The 15,315-nt window shown below is 46.0% G+C and overlaps 1 non-coding gene across 1 annotated transcript; it reads right to left on the bottom strand.

Annotated features, from left to right (window-relative positions):
* Nucleotides 1–5,129: 5,129 nt before the first annotated feature.
* On the bottom strand, nucleotides 5,130–5,201 carry TRNAM-CAU (transfer RNA methionine (anticodon CAU)). Its single transcript has one exon. It is a non-coding gene; the product is annotated as a tRNA-Met (tRNA).
* Between the last annotated feature and the right edge of the window lie 10,114 nt (nucleotides 5,202–15,315).

Here is a 15,315-nt window from a genome sequence, read left to right as displayed (position 1 = left end):
TTGCTTCTGCTTCCAATATCTAGCTGGGTTTTGGGGTAAGTGCAACAATGACAGTGGGTACAAAAGGCTTTGATCACTGTTTTAGCACAGACAAGACATGACTGATACTTTTATGTTGCAAATGCTGTGAATGAGCAGTAGTAATAATAAATATTATTACTTTATAATATAATATTTATAACATTATATTTATTATTAATAATAATAAACATTAAGTAGAGGATTTAGTAAGGATGTTTTAAGGATGATGAGAAAACATAGGGATGTTACAAATGGATAATCTGCTTTGAAGCCAGAGAGGATGACAGTGAAGAGCCAGCCCTGAATGCTGCATAGTAGAGAGGACACAATATTTGGGTCAAAGAGCTGATATCAAAGGGCTGCCAGGGGAACTCTAATCTCAGCTATGGTTGTATAAATCATAGAATGGTTTGGGTCAGAAGGGACTTTTACAGGTCATCTAGTGCAACCCCCCTGCATTGAGCAGGGAATCAGAAACAGTTCTATCCAGACCTATTCCAGATCTAACTTGCACTGTAACCAAGATCAGGTCATGCTTAAAATTGATAGCAATGAATACCAAGTATGGGATGAGAATGGAGTCAGGTTTCCTGGTGGTGTGAGCAATATACAATCAGCTGAGGTTAATGCCAGCTGAGAAACTCTCCAATGGGGTACAAGCCAGCTCCCCTCAAAGTCAATACAAAGCCTTTGTATTGCTAGCTGTGAAAGATCCACTGGCCCAAAAGAGAGGATCCTCTACAATAATCCCATTGCACTTGATGATAAAACTGTGATTGACATCAAGGCAGATGTGGTCATACTCTCAATGTAATGGGCATGTGACAAGGAACATATTCTTGCTGTGTTATTCTCAGCTCTTTCCTGTTATACAAACTGTAATTTCTTTAAACACACAGGAAAAAAAGAAGCTAGTTGTAGGAAGTTATTACAAATAAGAGAACTGATGTTAAATTTAAAAGAACTGGCATTAAATTCAAAAGTCTTTTGCCTTGAAACATCTTTTCTTAAAAGTACGGTTCTTTTAGGACAGATGACCTCCCTCAGTAATCCCTGTACCGAACAAGTCAACAAATTCACAGTGCTTGCTTTCCTGACTCTGTTCATCTTGCACTGACGTGAAAAGTGCAGACAAAGGGCATCTAAGCTCTTGCTAAGTCAAACTGTACTTTCATTTGTATAAATGTAAGCAGTATAAGCCAACAGACAGTCTGTGATGAATTCCAAAGCTTTTTAACATTTCTTCTTTCTGCCATGTGGTAGATCACCTTAAGGGCTACACATTGGCAGAGACACTTGACTCAAGGCATAATAAATTGTTTCTGCAGCAGGCAAGTTCATAAACATATGTTCTAAGGCGAACTGAGAAACAGCCCTAACAGGAACCTCTACACAGGAACAGGAAAAATCAGCGAAGTCAGAAAGTTCAAGAAAATCCATGCAAAAAATTAAAAGGCCTGAAAAAATATCCCTTATCATTCAGTAAATAAATTTTTAAAAAGCCTTCCTTATTAATCAGTGTGTCAAAGTGTGACTTGATCATGCTCTAGAAACAGCAATTTCAAGAAAAAACTATCACCCACAGACAAAACCGACTTTGATACTTCCTTTCTGTAGGAAGACAGAGGTATTCCATGATCTGTTACCTAGAAGTTGAAGCTTGATAAATTCCAGCTGCAAGTAACAAATGTTTCTGTAAAGTAAGGAAAACATTTATTGATGGCTATAGCAGATTTTATATTCTTAGCAATTATCAAATTGATATGGATCTATTTTTCTAAAGAAATATTCAGAGAAACAAAAATTCACTCACATCTGCAATACGAATTTTTACTGAGGCTCTACAATGCTGCTTTTGGCTTTGTAATGTATGAATATGTAAGTGAATTGTGACGGCACATTTCTCAGGTTACTACATGAAGAATGTGAATGCAAATCCTTGTTTGACATAGTTTCCTGTGCAGGGGCTAGGCTTAACTTGGATCAAAATATGCAGGCATTAATACTATTTTTTAGTACTTTGAAGAGAAGAATCATTTTGCATGCACATTTTCTGAGTAGCTGCACTGCATGAGAAGGAAAAACAAGGAAAAATCTAGGATCTGGTTTATTGTTTATCCATCCACTACTTGCTTGTTGTTTCAAGGCAGTGAGTTTTCTTCATGTGCCATTTTTCACAGGAAGCAGGAAAATGTAATTTTCTCAGCTATATGTAGCCTACTCCACTTGGATTTTTTAGCCCACCTGTAATGCCCACCTTCTCACAAAGCTCCACAGTCTGCCGACTGTAATTTAAGAAGATCCAAACACCAAAGGTACTTCACTTGATGAAAACTGATAAAAGTGATTAGGCAAATAGGAATACCTAGATAAAGTTTAGTGCAGTGAAGGCAGCAACTGGGATTTTCTAAGCATTAGCCTAAAAAACTGTGAAAAAAATTATACTGTAATATCTGACATTTCCCTTCAATTGCAAAAAGAGCAGTCTGGCAACGGTGTCCTTACTGTGCTGTTTGTGAACCACACACTGCCTACAGTAAGTGCCAGAGACATTAACAATAAGCCATAAAGGTATAACAGGGGCGGAGCACTGAGGGCTCGCAGGACTGAAAAAGCACTTAACTGTACAGCATTAGGTTGCAAGGAGAAAAAGAGAGCAGGCATTGTAGCCAGAAATGTCTTTAAATATGCCTAATTAGGATCTTCAACTCAATTAAGCTGTTATGCGTTATAATTTTTTATAAAATTGGTTTGATTTGTTCTGAGGACAGATGGGGCTGACAGACTAAGATGCATTAGCTCTTTGCTGTACAGCAGACCTTCAGTGGTGTTGATATCTATAGTCAGAAGCTGTGAATTTTCTCAGCTTAGCAAGTATACTCTGCAAGGAAAACTGTTGGATCAGCAAAGCAGATTTTCTTTTTCATTTGCTTTTTTAAAAAAATAATTTGAAAACATATTTCTTGAAGGTTTTCTTGGTTTACAGTCCTCTAATAAATGAAATGCCTAGGACAAATTTCATTTCTGCTGTTGATGTAAGTTCTATTTGGCATTTAGAAGAGCAACTGGGCAGCAGAACTGATTGTGAACTGCTTTAACATCATGTGCATCCCTAAGCCAGTAATATTCAGGTTTATTCTTCCAGGGCAGAAGAAAGCAAGCTCAGGTCTACTCTGCATACTGTTCTTTCCTGACAGTTCCTGAAGCACTTTCTAGCAACCAAAATATTGAATAAACTCACGCTCAATATTGTAACAGTTCCCTGGGTAGACTGTGCCTAGTAAACCCATGAAAAGTTTGTGTGAGCCAAAAATCATATCTTATGAGCAGTTCCTGGGGAAACTGGGTTATAGCATCTTAGCACTCGTGAGGCTGGTGCAGTCTTTCCACAAGTCCGTGAATGGAGAATATTATCTACTTCATTTCCCAACACTGAGTCCTTATAGTTGCTGCTATGGTACAAGGAACTGTACCTTCACTTCTTGCATAGAAAAGGTTGAAAGATGCTAGAAGGAGAAAAGTTGTTGAGGACCTAAGGGAGCTTGGTCAACATAATATTCTGCTTTCTCCTTTTGGTCTTTATGGTGGGTTGACCCTGGCTGAATGCCAGGTGCCCACCAAAGCCACTCTATCACTCCCCCTCCTCAGCTGGACAGGGAAGAGAAAAAATAACAAAAGGCTCATGGGTCAAGATAAGGACAGGGAGAGATCACTCACCAATTACCGTCATGGGCAAAACAGACTTGACTTGGGGATATTAGCTTCATTTGTTACCAATCAAAATCAGAACAGAATAATGAGAAAATAAAACCTAAATAGTAAAACATCTTCTGCCCACCCCTCCCTTCTTCCTGGGCTCAACTTCACTCCTGATTTTCTCTACCTCCTCCCCCGCAGTGGCACAGGGGGATGGGGAGTGGAGGTTGTGGTCAGTTCATCACACCTCGTCTCTGCCGCTCCTTCCGCCTCAGGGGAGGACTCCTCACACTCCTCCCCTGCTGCTGTGTGGGGTCCCTCCCATGGGAGACAGTCCTCCATGAACTTCTCCAATGTGAGTCCTTCCCACAGGCTCCAGTTCTTCATGAACTGCTCCAGCGTGGGTCCCCACCATGGGGTCACAAGCCCAGCCAGCAAACCTGCTCCAGCGTGGGCTCCTCTCTCCATGGGTCCTGCCAGGAGCCTGCTCCAGTGTGGGCTTCCCACAGGGTCACAGCCTCCTTTGGGCACATCCCCCTGCTCCAGCGTGGGGTCCTCCCCGGGCTGCAGGTGGGTATCTGCTCCACCGTTCACCCCCATGGGTGCAGGGGCACAGCTGCCTCACCATGGGCTGCACCAGGGGCTGCAGGGGAATCTCTGCTCCGGTGCCTGCAGCACCTCCTCCCCTCCTTCTGCACTGACCTGGGTGTCTGCAGAGTCGCTCCTCTCACATTCTCACTCCTCTCTCCAGCTGCAGTTTGTGTTGGGTTGGTTCCCCCCCCTCCCCAGCTATGTTATTGTCCTGGTTTCGGCTGGGACAGAGTTAATTTTCTTCCTAGTAACAGGCATAGTGCTGTGTTTGGATTTAGGATGAGAATAATGCTGATAACACACTGATGTTTTAGTTGTTGCTAAGTACTGCTTATGCTAGTCAAGGACTTTTCAGCTTCCCATGCTCTGCCAGGTGCACAAGAAACTGGGAGGAGGCACAGCCAGAATAGTTGATCCAAACTGCCCAAAGGGCTATTCCATGCCATATGACGTCATGCTCAGTATATAAACTGGGGGGGGGGGGGGGGGGGGGCGTTGGCCGGGGAGCAGCGATCGCTGCTTGGGAACTGTCTGGGTATCCGTCGGTGGGTGGTGAGCAATGGCATTGTGCATCACTTGCTTTCTATATTATTATACTGTCATTATAATTATCATTACCCTTTTACTTTATTTCAATTATTAAACTGTTGTTATCTCAACCCAGGAGTGTTTCTCACTCTTACTCCTCCAATTCTCTCCCCCATCCCATCGGGGTAGGGGGAGTGAGCGAGCGGCTGCGCGGCGCTGAGCTGCTGCCTGGGGCTAAACCACGACAGTCCTTTTTGGTGCCCAACGCGGAGCGGGGCAATAAATAAAACGCTTAGCAGAGGATGGTTTCGATCCATCGACCTCTGGGTTATGGGCCCAGCACGCTTCCGCTGCGCCACTCTGCTGGTGCTGCGGTGGCTGTCATCAGGCCCACAGGAGGATAACGCCCTAGTGGACACGGGCGCACACTGCACCCGAATGCCGTCAAGCTATAGAGGGGCACAGCCCGTCTGTATTTCTGGAGTGACAGGGGGTTCCCAACAGCTAAGCGTGTTGGAGGCTGAAGTGAGCCTAACTGGGAATGAGTGGCAAAAGCACCCCATTGTGACTGGCTCAGACACTCCGTGCATCCTTGGCACAGATTACCTCAGGAGAGGGTATTCCAAAGACCCAAAAGGGTATAGGAGGGCTTTTGGTATAGCTGCCTTGGAGACGGAGGAAATTAAACAGCTGTCCACCTTGCCCAGTCTCTCAGAGGACCCTTCTGTTGTGTGGTTGCTGAGGGTCAAAGAACAACAGGTGCCAATTGCTACCACAACAGTGCACCAGCGGCAATATTGCACCACAGAGACTCCCTGATTCCCATCCATAATCTGATTTGTTGACTGGAGAGCCAGGGAGTAATCAGCAAGACTCGCTCACCCTTTAACAGTCCCATATGGCCAGTGCGAAAGGAGACTAACAGTGAATTATCGTGGCCTGAACAAAGTTACACCGCCACTGAGTGCTGCCGTGCCAGACATGGTAGAACTTCGATACGAACTGGAGTCAAAGGCAGCCAAGTGGTATGCCACAATTGACATCGCTAATGTGTTTTTCTCAATCCCTTTGGCAGCAGAGTGCAGGCCACAGTTTGCTTTCACTTGGAGAGGTGTTCAGTACGCTTGGAACCGACTGCCCCAGGGGTGGAAGCACAGCCCCACCATTTGCCATGGACTGATCCAGATGGCACTGGAACACGGTGAAGGTCCAGAACATCTGCACTACATTGATGACATCATCATGTGGGGCAATACAGCAGAAGAAGTTTTTGAGAAGGGAAAGAAGATAGCCCAAATCCTTCGGAAGGCTGGTTTTGCCATAAAACAAAGTAAGGTCAAGGGACCTGCACAGGAGATCCAATTTTTAGGAATAAAATGGCAAGATGGACGTCATCAGATCCCAATGGATGTGATCAACAAAATAACAGCTATGTCCCCACCAACTAGCAAAAAGGAAACACAAGCTTTCTTAGGCATTGTGGGTTTTTGGAGAATGCATATTCCAAATTACAGTCTGATCATAAGCCCTCTCTATCAAGTGACCCAGAAGAAGGACGATTTCAAATGGGGCCCTGAGCAATGACAAGCCTTTGAACAAATTAAATAGGAGATAGTTCATGCAGTAGCCCTTGGGCCAGTCCGGGCAGGGCAGGATATTAAAAATGTGATCTACACCACAGCCGGGGAGAATGGCCCTACCTGGAGCCTCTGGCAGAAAGCACCAGGGGAGACTCAAGGTCGACCCCTAAGGTTTTGGAGTCGGGGATACAGAGGATTGGAGACCCGCTATACTCAAACTGAGAAAGAGATATTGGCAGCATATGAAGGGGTTCGAGCTGCTTTGGAAGTGGTTGGTACTGAAGCACAGCTCCTGCTGGCACCCTGACTGCTGGTGCTGGGCTGGATGTTCAAAGGGAGGGTCCCCTCCACACATCATGCAACTGATGCTATGTGGAGTAAGTGGGTCGCACTGATCACACAATGGGCTCAAATAGCAAACCCCAGTCACCCAGGAATCTTGGAAGTGATCATGGACTGGCCAGAAGGCAAAGATTTTGGAATATCACCAGAGGAGGAGGTGACGCGTGCTGAGGAGGTCCCACTGCACAATAAACTGCCAGAAAATGAGAAGCAACATGCCCTGTTCACTGATGGGTGCTGTCGTCTTGTGGGAAAGCATCGGAGGTGGAAAGCTGCTGTATGGAGTCCTATAGGACAAGTCGCAGAAACTGCTGAAGGAGAAGGGGTGTTGAGTCAGTTTGCAGAGGTGAAAGCCATCCAGCTGGCTTTAGATATTGCTGAACGAGACAAGTGGCCAGCCCTTTAGCTCTATACTGACTCATGGATGGTGGCAAATGCCCTGTGGGCGTGGTTGCAGCAATGGAAGCAGAGCAACTGGCAGAGGCAAACCCATCTGGGCCGCCTCATTGCAGCAAGATACTGCTGCCCGGGTAGAGAACCTGGTTGTAAAAGTACATCACATAGATGCTCACATACCCAAGAGTTGGGCCACTGAAGAATATCAAAACAACCAGCAGGTGGATCAGGCCTCTAAGATTGAAGTGGCTCAGGTGGATCTGGACTGGCAACATAAGGGTGAATTACTTATAGCTTGGTGGGCCCATGACATCTCAGGCCATCAAGGAAGAGATGCAACATATAGATGGGCTCGTGATCAAGGGGTGGACTTGATCAGTCCAGGCACCAATATGGACAGTATTGCACAGGTTATTCATGAATGTGAAACATGCGCTGCAATCAAGCAAGCCAAGCGGTTCAAGCCCCTCTGGTATGATGGACGATGACTAAAATATAAATATGGGGAGGCCTGGCAGATTGATTATATCACACTCCCACAAACCCGCCAAGGCAAGCGCTATATGCTCACTATGGTGGAAGCAACAACCGGATGGCTGGAAACATATCCCGTGCCCCATGCCACCGCCCGGAACACCATCCTGGGCCTTGAAAAGCAAGTTCTGTGGTGTCATGGCACCCCAGAAAGAATTGAGTCAGACAAACGGGACTCATTTCTGAAACAACCTTATAGACACCTGGGCCAAAGAGCACGGCATTGAGTGGGTATATCACATCCCTTACCATGCACCAGCCTCCAGGAAAATCGAACGACACAATGGACTGTTAAAGACTACACAGAGAGCAATGCGTGGTGGGACGTTCAAACATTGGGATACACATTTAACGAAAGCCACCTGGTTAGTCAACACTAGGGGATCTGCCAATCGAGCTGGCCCTGCCCAATCAAAACTTTTACGTACTGTAGAAGGGGATAAAGTCCCTGTAGTGCACATAAAAAATACGCTGGGGAAGACAGTCTGGGTTACTCCTGTCTTGGGCAAAGGCAAACCCATTCATGGGATTGCTTTTGCTCAAGGACCTGGGTGCACTTGGTGGGTAATACGAAAGGATGGGGAAGTCCAATGTGTACCTCAAGGGCATTTGATTTTGGGTGAAAATAGCCAGTGAACTGAATTGTATGATGTTAATTGCTATATAATATTGTACATTATCTCTTTTATGGTTGCTGTATGTCACATCAATGGTATTACAGTAAGAGTCACCCAGCTTAATGAAAATGAACTTTTGATGAAACCATGTTGGAATGAGAACTGGCTTCAGCATGCAACAATCCAACACTGCACACCACCTGTCCTGCTCTGAAAGACTGTGATGACAGATGGAACCCAAAGTCATGGACTAAATGAACTCAATGGACATTTTAGAGGGATGGCCCATAGACAAAGGGAATGATATCTGTGTGTATGTATCAGGATAGGGAAAGTGGTGATGATTAATTAGAACGCATTGGAAAGGGGTAGGACCTGTGCATGATGTAGATGGTATAGAATAAGGGGTGGATACTGTCCTGGTTTCAGCTGGGATAGAGTTAATTTTCTTCCTAGTAGCAGGCATAGTGCTGTGTTTTGGATTTAGGATGAGAATAATGCTGATAACACACTGATGTTTTAGTTGTTGCTAAGTACTGCTTATGCTAGTCAAGGACTTTTCAGCTTCCCATGCTCTGCCAGGTGCACAAGAAAACTGGGAGGGGGCACAGCCAGAATAGTTGATCCAAACTGCCCAAAGGGCTATTCCATACCATATGACGTCATGCTCAGTATATAAACTGGGGGGGGTTGGCCAGGGAGCAGCGATCGCTGCTTGGGAACTGTCTGGATATCTGTCGGTGGGTGGTAAGCAATTGCATTGTGCATCACTTGCTTTGTATATTATTATTATTATACTGTTATTATTATCATTACTATTTTACTTTATTTCCATTATTAAACTGTTCTTATCTCAACCCAGGAGTTTTTCTCGCTCTTACTCCTCTGATTCGCTCCCCCATCCCATGAGGGTAGGGGGAGTGAGCAAGCAGCTGCGTGGTGCTGAGCTGCTGGCTGGAGCTAAACCACAGCAGCTATCCCAGAGGTGCTACCACTGTCGCTGATGGGCTCGGCCTTGGCCAGTGGCGGGTCCATCTTGGAGCCGGCTGGCATTGGCTCTATCAGACATGGGGGAAGCTTCTAGCAGCTTCTCACAGAAGCCACCCCTGTAGCCCCCGTTACCAAAACCTTGCCCCGCAAACCCAATATAGTCCTCTCTACCTAAACAAAGGACTGATTAAAGAACTATCTGTGATCACTAGCTGGGCAGCAGCACAACTTAGACTGAGAGGGCAATCAAGACCATTCTTCCTTTTTTTTTTTTTAATTTTAAACCTTATTAAGGAGAGTACAGAAGTAACATTGTGGTCCCTTGTCTACTTGTCCTAGTGCAGGCTGGAGGGCCTGTTGGTAATGTGATTGTTCTTTCACTCATTTCTGTAAAAGCTTTTCTCATTGATTTCTCAGAGAAACAAACACGTAAATGCAGGCCAGCTGGTTTTCTGGCATGCTCAGACAACCCTGAAGTTGGCCTTGTCAGCACAGTTGCTGGTTGGTGCCTGTTGGTATCTTGCAGCCGCCTCCTCCATCCTCGCCTCCTAGCTCCACTGTGGGTCTTGTATGTGCAACTTGTAATAATTAGGACTGTTGTTAAGAAGTATAGAAAAGTTCTTACAACAGTGCCACGACCTGGACTGTCCAGAGAGGATCGTGGAGGTTCTGTGATTCCCTTGGGCTAAATTAAGGTGACAGGACACCAAACGATCAATTAACACGTTATTGACAGTAAACACCAACCTGAACTTGGAAAGCACCACGATATGAGGGGAGAAGGGGGCCCTCCCACTGAGTCACGAGGTTCAGAACACCCCCCCTGCTTTCTAAACTCCTGCCCAGAGGGGAGTCTAGGTGCGGCTGGGTCTAACCTTAGGCTCAGGCCTGGTCAACGGTTTATGTGAATAAGGAGGCAACCCGAACCAGGAAAGCACCACGATAAGCGACGTGGGGAGAAGGAAAGGCAAGGCAAAGGAAGAAAGAGGAGACAGACAGATCACCACCCTTGGACGCCGCCATGCCGACGATAAAGGCGGCAGCCTCCGGCGCCGGGCGCGCTGCTCCCGGAGCGCGGGGCCCCGGCTGCGCCGGCAGCGGGCGGCGGGGAAAGGCCGGCCTGGAGCGGGGGCGGCGGCAGCGCGGGGTCCCCCGATGGCGGGGGTGCGCCCGGGGCTCCTCGAAGCCGGGTCTGGGCCAGGCCAGGCCCCGCCTCCAGGCTCGCCCCGCTTGAGGCTTGTTCCAGAATGTTCTCCATCTTCTGCGCAGGCGCTGCCGTGGCGGGGGCGGGGGCGAGCCCCTTCCTCAGGTGAGCGCTGCGCGCCCTCCGGCCGCCAGGGGGCGGAACATATTCTTTGAAGCGATGCTGCGCTTGGTTTGCTACACGTTTGGGGGTTCGGATTTTTAAAATGAAAACTTTTGGAATTAGTAATAGTATTCAGCTGGAAGATGCTAACTCTGACATAACAATGATCGCACTCTGACCTAGCCAGGCATATCCAACAACTGTAGCACCTGTAACATCATGTTACTAAGTAACAACTTTCAAGATGAGTCTCAGGCTAAATAGAATTTATTTCCCTATAGCTCTGCTTACTCCTGCTTTCCCCCTTCCTCAATTTAGTCCACGAGACACTTGAAAATCAAACTAAAATGAGTTATAAAGGTGGAGGCACAGTTGTGACTGCCTTTGAAAAATCAGTCAAACCATTCCTGCAAACTCTTAGGATTTTTCTGACTGGAGAAAATCCTTCCACAGCTTTTGGATCAACTCTGGTAATAATGTGAGATTTCATTACTAGTATGGTCATAGCAGGAACTAGAGGTGAATTCATGTGACAACTTCTGTCTTCCAGCTGCTGTGGGGTGAGAAATAAAATCTCAAGCAACTTCAGCAGTTAATAAATGGTACAAAGTTCAGGTTGGGAATCCAAATTCCTGTTCTGATCGTCCAGCATTACCTTTTACTGCTGTGGAAAGGAATATGATAATGGTCTTCTGAGTCTGCTTTTGCATTTATTGGGTATTAAGAAACTGGAATCGACCAAAGCTTCATAACTGCCTTCAAAACCCTGTTACAATGGAATGGTTTTCCAGGAATGTTACTTTGGAGAAAAACAACCCAAGTTCTGACAATGAAGAGCATAGTCGCTGCTCTGGGGCATATTGCTATTACACTAGAAACATGAGTGAAGAAAAGCAAAGAACTATTACTTTGGCAGTGTGGCAGGGTGATTGCCAGCTTACTGACCAATAAAACCAAAGGGTTAGGTGAATATCCTCCTGAGTGGTGCTCTATTTCAATAGCACTTTCTATTTAAGCTTTTGCAGCACTTTACAAACATTAATGAATTTATAGTCTCACCAGGCTCTACATTTTGCATATATAACAAGGTCTCATAGAGCAGGCATACTGCACACACTCTTACTTAAAGCTTCCAGACCCACAGTGAGCCTTTCCTGGAGGAAGCCTTTATAGTGCAACACCTACATCCTCATATGACAAAGAGGGAAAATGTAGCAGGAAGGGTCAAGTCCTAGTATTGTTTTAATCATGGATAGAGATACCCTTTTCAGAGAAAGAAAGTCAGTTGCTTAGATTGGAAATCTAACTCTCTAGTGGTTAAGACAGGCAAGATGGTTCCCACCCCTAGAAAATTACTTGCAATGGTACTTGCTGATTTTACCCTACGTTTTATGAAATAAAGGGAAAAGGTAGCTCAGCACAGCCATTTTTGAATTTTTTTTCCTATGAAGCTATCCCCAGAGATTCTGGCTTTTCTGACAGAGGTCTGTTCCCTGGCATTTAATCACAGGCCATCCTTCTTCCCATCTTTGTCTGAGCTTCACAGCAGTTGGAAGGAGAGGATAGAACAAATTTCTTTAGGAGAAGGAATTAAAAATCATAGAAGTGTATATTTTTACAGCAAGCAGTAACATAAAAATGGCCAGACAGTCACAGGACAGTCAATGGAATTAAACATTAACTAAATTTAAAATGGAAACATAAAAATAAATGCTTGTTGCGCAACATGTTATTAACTCTGGGAACTCACTGCCACAAATATTTATGGGAGCACACTGCAAAGTACAGTTCTATAAATAAAAAAAAACCTCATGCTGCATTAATAAGATAAATATGCTATATATGATAAGATAAACTGTAGAATTCATGCCAGCAGAACATAAAAAAATTAAAAGTGAGGAAATGTCTGCCCATCCAAGCTGTTGTTGGTTTTAAAAGACAGAGGCATTTTTACGCCTCTTCAAGCCACCTGCTGGGACTTATCTAAGATCCTCTCCCATGAAGCAAGCTGTTGAAGGTTGGTGAGCTTATAGTTATTGGAGGAGCCAGAACAAAGATGGTCCTAGTCCACTTGCAGCCAGTACTGCAAGTCCACACATGCAGGCAGGTCTTGTGGGTTTCTTCTCACTGAAGCAGAAGTTCTCCTTGCTAAGGCACCAGGCTGGAGTAATGTATTAAATTAATGTGCCTCAACAGCCTGTGCTGTTTGGGGCTTTTCCTTGTTACTGAAAGGATGCCTTAGCACAAATGTATGAAATGCCAGTGGGAACAATTCTTCAGGGAACAGAGGAGAATGCAGGGAATGCACACACTAGCAAATGTATGCCATCTTCCCCTTTTCAGTATGCTAGGTAGATATGTTCCTGGATAGGGGATTGTTGTCTTTGCTACTTGAAGGAAAATAAAAAAGCAAAACCCAAGTAAGGTAAAAATGCACTGACAACAAAAAGCACACAAATTCTCAGTGGTGAAACACTGAGTCAGAGTGAGAGAGTGAAAATCATAGCTTTTAACATTTCCCAGGAGACAAATAGCTTGGAGATTGTACTTTCAAAACATGACATACTCTGGTGACCTGAATAATATGACTAGCTAAAACAAATTCCTTGCTCCTACAACTGGAGGTTTTCTGTGGCATTTTACAAGCAGTGATAGTTGTGTGTGGCCTTTCACAAAGGAGGATACAAAACCAGAGCCAAGTCACACATTAGCACTGCACTCAGACAGCTTATTCATCAAATATTTGGCTGGGCTGTAAAACCTTCTTCATTACATAGACAGATTAATACTGAGAAGTGGTGTGAAGGCTGAGTTTAGGTCTCTCACCTCTAGCCACCACTTATCTGGCCATCTTTCAGCATGAAAAACTAACACCAACATGCTATTCTTTGCTAGAGGCCGCAGAAGCTTTATTTTTAATGAAAAAGTAAGATAGACCCATGTTGAGTCAACTGCTTGAAGAGGTATTGAAGTGTTGTCTTCCCAGGGGTTAGACACTTTTTATTCTACTGTGGTTGTTTAGAGAGTGCTTTGAGAACTCTAGATGAAGATGACATGGAAAGCAAACTGCTGATTTTAAAATCATTAGGTATCTTGGAAGTTGAAAGGCCTAAACCATGAGTGTAAGGAGTGCAGTAATGTTTGATATCAAAGGATTCCCCAGGCCAGCACAATCTTCATGAAATCATCCCAGAAATCTTCAGCATCTTCATAGAATCATAGAATCATAGAATGGTTTGGGTTGGAAGGGACCTTAAAGATCATCTAGCTCCAACCCCCGCCTGCCATGGGCAGGAACACCTTCCAATAGACCGGGTTTCTCAAAGCCCCATCCAGCCTGGCCTTGAGCACTTCCAGGGAGAGGGCATCCACAACTTCTCTGGGCAACCTGTTCCACTGTCTCACCACCCTCACAGTAAAGAATTTCTTCCTAGTATCTAATCTAAATCTACCCTTTTTCCATTTAAAACCATGTGGTAGGTTGACCCTGGCTGGATGCCAGGTTCCCACCAAAGCCGCTCTGTCACTCCCCCTCCTCAGCTGGACAGGGAAGAGAAAATATAACAAAAAGCTCATGGGTATGGACAGGGAGTCCTTCAGGAGCAGACTGCTCCAGCATGGATCCCCACCATGGGGTCACAAGTCCTGCTAGAAAACCTCATCCAGAGTGGGCTCCTCTCTCTCCACAGGTCCTGCCAGGAGCCTGCTCCAGTGTGGGCTTCCCACAGGGTCACAGCCTCCTTCAGGCACATCCCCCTGCTCCAGCGTGGGGTCCTCCCCAGGCTGCAGGTGGGTATCTGCTCCACCATTCACCTCCATGGGCTGCAGGGGCACAGCTGCCTCACCATGGGCTGCACCAGGGGCTGCAGGGGAATCTCTGCTCCGGTGCCTGCAGCACCTCCTCCCCTCCTTCTTCACTGACCTGGGTGTCTGCAGAGTCCTTCCTCTCACATATTCTTACTCCTCTCTCCGGCTCCACTTGCACAGGGTTTCTTTTCCCCCTTCTTAACTATGTTAACCCAGAGGCACTACCACCATCACTGATGGCCTTGGCCAGCAGCAGGTCTGTCTTGGAGCTGGCTGGCATTGGCTCTACCGGACATGGGGAAAGCTTCTAGCAGCCACCCCTGTAACCCCCCCTGTTACCAAAACCTTGCCACGCAAACCCAGTACAAGCCATTACCCCTTGTCCTGTCACTACATGCCCTTGTAAAAAGTCCCTCTCCAGCTTTCTTGTAGGCCCCCTTCAGGTACTGGAATGCTGTTATAAGGTCTCCCTGGAGCCTTCTCTTCTCCAGGTTGATAACCTCAACTCTCTCAGCCTGTCTTCATAGGAGAGGTGCTCCAGGCCTCTGACCATCTTTGTGGCCCTCCTCTGGACTTGTTTCAAGAGGTCCATGCCCTTCTTATGTTGGGGGCCCCAGAGCTGAATGCAGTACTCCAGATGGGGTCTCACGAGAGTGGAGCAGAGGGGCAGAATCACCTCCATCAACCTCCTGGTCACACTTCTTTTGTTGCAGCCCAGGATACTGTTGGCTTTCTGGCCTGCAAGCGCACAGTGCCAGGTTATGTTGAGTTTCTCATCAGCCAACACATCCAAGTCCTTGTCGTCAGGGCTGTTCTCAATCCATTCTCTGCCCAGCCTGTATTTGTGCTTGGGATTGTCCTGACACATGTGCAGGACCTCACACTTGGCCCTGTTGAACTTCATGAG

Source organism: Pelecanus crispus, chromosome 8, assembly GCF_030463565.1.
Source record: "Pelecanus crispus isolate bPelCri1 chromosome 8, bPelCri1.pri, whole genome shotgun sequence".
Lineage (NCBI taxonomy): Eukaryota > Metazoa > Chordata > Aves > Pelecaniformes > Pelecanidae > Pelecanus > Pelecanus crispus.
Note: the sequence above shows the minus strand (reverse complement) of the source record. Positions and strands in the feature narration are given on the sequence as shown.